This window comes from Dendrobates tinctorius, unplaced genomic scaffold (assembly GCF_039654945.1).
Source record: "Dendrobates tinctorius isolate UK_male_01 unplaced genomic scaffold, ASM3965494v1 ptg000127l, whole genome shotgun sequence".
In the NCBI taxonomy this organism is placed as follows: domain Eukaryota; kingdom Metazoa; phylum Chordata; class Amphibia; order Anura; family Dendrobatidae; genus Dendrobates; species Dendrobates tinctorius.
The window spans coordinates 5928741-5932555 of NW_027361795.1; positions in this window are offsets into that span (position 1 = coordinate 5928741).

The following is a 3815-nucleotide window of genomic DNA, read 5'->3' on the forward strand; positions in this document are numbered from 1 at the left end:
GTTACTTTCAGACAAGCGTTACCAAGCGCAGCGCTCGGCCGCCGCTAAGCTCCGCCCCCGGTCACGCCCCCTCCGGTCAGCTCCTCCTATGGTCGCATGACGCTGCATGCGATCAGCGTATCCTATATTTAGTATTGGGTTCGCTGGCTGTGCGCTGGTATGTTTTTGCCGGCGCATGCGCCCTTTTTGCGCTGCGCCGAGAGCATAAAAATGCAACAAGGTGCAGCGTCATGCGACCATAAGAGGAGCTGACCGGAGGGGGCGCGGCCGGGGACGAAGCTTAATGGCGGCCGAGCGCTGCGCTTGGTAACGCTAATCTGAAAGTAGCCTTAGTGATGTTTGAGAAAGATCCAGGCTGGGTCAAAACGTAACACTGTTGTTTATGACTACTTCATGTACAATAAAAGACACTATTTTTGCAAAGTCTCTGAGAGTGATCACTCTCTACTATCCTGAGGATAGGACATCAATGTCAAAGTAGTGGACAACCTTTTAATCTTTCTATAGTAAGAGTCTGAAGTAAGATTTTTGGCATAGGGAAAGCTACTTGTCATGATTTTAACCCTGATGAAACCCGGACATCACTGAACAAGACACATAAGCTAGAGATGTCAAGACTGGCAAAACCGAAGATAAAAGCAAAGTGAGAAAATACCCTGCAGTAATGAGCATAACATAGGGTATTTAGTTAATTTTGATTTAAAAAAAAAAAGCATAAAAGCCATCCCACAAAATTAAAGTGACTCTATTCAGGATGGTCCTAATCTCTAGTATTAAAGCAATACCAAATGTCAAGATTAGGCCAAGAAATACCTGACATTATGTCAAGTATCTCATATTTGTTTTTTCACTTGACGACTCAGTATCTGTTATGATCTATGTTATTATTGTTATGCTGTAATATCTATCGTCTGTACAAGTCCCCTCTGTAATGTAAAGTGCTGCGAAATATGTCGGCGCTATAGAAATAAAATTTATTATTATTATTAATGGATCGGTGTCTTATTGACACCTCTCCATTACTAATCCGGGCTTAATGTCACCATACAATAGAAAGGTGTCATTAACCCCTTATTACCCCACTTGCCACCACTACAGGGCAAGTGGGTAGAATGGTGCAAAGCTCCAGATAAGGCGCATCTAATAGATGCGCCTTTTCTGGGCAGCTGGGGGCTGCTGTTTTTTAAGGCTGGGGGGGGGCAAGATCAATGGCCCCTTACCAGCCTGAGAATATCAGCCCTCAGCTGTCGGCTTTAGTCAGGTTGGTTGTCAAAAATAGGGGGGAACCCACGCCGTTTTTTTTTAATTTAAATAATTTAAAAAACAGCGTGGGGACCCCTGTGTTCTTCACAACCAACCTGGCTGAAGCTGACAGCTGAGGGATGCAGCCCCCAGCTGTATGTTTTGTCTGGTTGGTTATGAAAATAAGGAGAACCCCACGTCAGGTTTTCATTCATTTTGCTCTCCTGCCGGCAAAGCAGCACGTGTTGCGGGCCATGTGTCCATGTTAAAACCGACATGTCTCCGTGTTTTGCACACGGACACAAGGTCTGTGAAAACACGCTGACATATGCATAGACCCATTCATTTGAATGGGTCTACGTGAGTCAGTGTCTCCGGTACGTGAGAAAACTGTCACTACACGTACCGGAGACACGTACGTGTGAAACCGGCCTAAATAGAATGTCCATTCCATGTTGCAAGGGAAACAATTCACTCCACACAAGTGAAAGTCATTAAGCTTGATATAGAAGGGTTAATGGTTTGCCTTTATACTCCTTTAACTGCCTTTAATTCTTCAATTTATTTTGCCTTTCATTGCTAGAATTTATTCTGATGACACAGTAGACTGTTAGTCTCTGCTTCAAGGAGCCTATACTTGTTATCATATACGTTCTCAATAGTCAGCAACAACATGTTCTGTGTACATGGTATGACCCTGGGATAAACAGTGGGGGCCACATGAGCTCCATAGAATTACATATTGTTGTAAATGGTATAAAATATTGCCTTGTGTTTCATTATGTCAGATAAAGTGATTTGCCCATGACCTGTGTTGTGTGCAGTCTCTTTTGTCTCCAATCGCTTGTAAATTAAGGGCGTAAACTCCTAATTTGGCTTCACTAGTGATCTAGCATATCTGACTCTGGGTCAGAACGAAAACAGCTATGACAGTTTGGCGCCCGAACGCGGGACCGTGGAAACCAGCCTATTCGGAATCCGTATGTGGGAGTTTCCTGGGAGATTGGAACTGCAAAATCCAGCAGCTGCAGCAGGTGAGAAAATTTATTCTTACATTGTTTTGCATTTGCAATCTCTCTCTGGATCTCTACATATCTCTGGGTAAGGCTGTACAACACGGTTCAAAAGAACCTACATCACCAGTGAGCAGTGAGTATGTCCGTATGAGAGTTGAATAATAGAATAATAAGATAATAATTGTGATCTGTATTATCTGTCAATCTGTTCTGGAAATATAATAATATACTAACTGGCTGTGTACTGGTACACTGTGTAGCACAGAGCCTGGGATTGACTCCGTGCAGTGTTGATTTTGGATTGGCAGTAAATCGTATGAGGCTGTATTTTGTATAGGGCTGTGGTTTTTGGTTGTTTTGGTTTTTGTTGATTCTTGTTGTTTAAGAAGTTGGCTTTGGTGTTCTCAGAGTGTCAGTGGACACTGCTGTAGTTTAAGGTGTTAATTCCAAAGTGCAAAATAGGCAGGCTGTGTGAATCCTTGTATGTATGTCTATGAGAACCTCTGAATGAGATGAGTAATTGAGTATAAGGGATATAAATGCGAGGGGCGATCCAAAAGTAATCAATAATAAACACAATGAATATAGTAAAAAAAAAAATATTTTTCTACATAGTCTCCTAACAAGTCTATACATTTAGTCCATCTCTTTTCTAAACTTAGAATTCCCTTCGAAAAAAATTCTTGATCTTGACCCTCAAAAAACTCCCCAACAGCGGTTATCACGTCGCTATTGTCATCAAATTTCTTGCCCCGGAGGTGTTCCTTGAGCCGAGGAAAGAGAAAGAAGTCACTGGGGGCATAATCTGGCGAATAGGGGGGGTGTTCCACCAGTTCAAAGCTCGCTTCTTGAATGGTAGCCATGGCAACTGCAGCTTTGTGAGCCGGTGCGTTATCTTGGTGAAACAGCACTCCAGCCCGCAGTTTGCCACGCCTTTTCTCCTTGATAGCCTCCCGCAATCTTCTTATTTGTTCTGCGTAGTAGGAGCCCATAATAGTGGCTCCCTTCTCCAAATTGTCCACCATAATAATTCCTTCAGCGTCCCAAAAAACGGACGCCATAACCTTCCCTGCTGAGCTTGACACTTTGAATCTCTTCAGCGTTGGTTCTTCGGCTCGTTTCCATGTCATCGATTGTTGTTTAGTTTCGGGATCAAAGTGGTGGATCCAGGTCTCATCCATGGTCAAAAACGTGACAAAAAATTCTCCTTGTCTGCTTAGAACTTTTCGAGATTTGCTATTGAAATGTCAACTCATTTCTTCTTTTGCTCGTCGGTTAACATTTTTGGCACCCAACGCGCGGAGACCTTTCTCATATGCAATTCTTTTGCAAGGATTCTTTGAATACTGTCATATGAGATGCCTGTGACCTCAGCTACATGCCTGATAGTCACTCTTCGATCTGCCAACACAACTTCAACTTTTTTCACGTTTTCTTCATTGAGGGATGTGGATGGGCGTCCTTCGCGATGTTCATCTTCCGTCGATGTTCTTCCCGGCTTAAATTCCTTGGCCCAGCGTGCAACTGTGGAATATGGAGGAGAAGAGTCCCCCAATG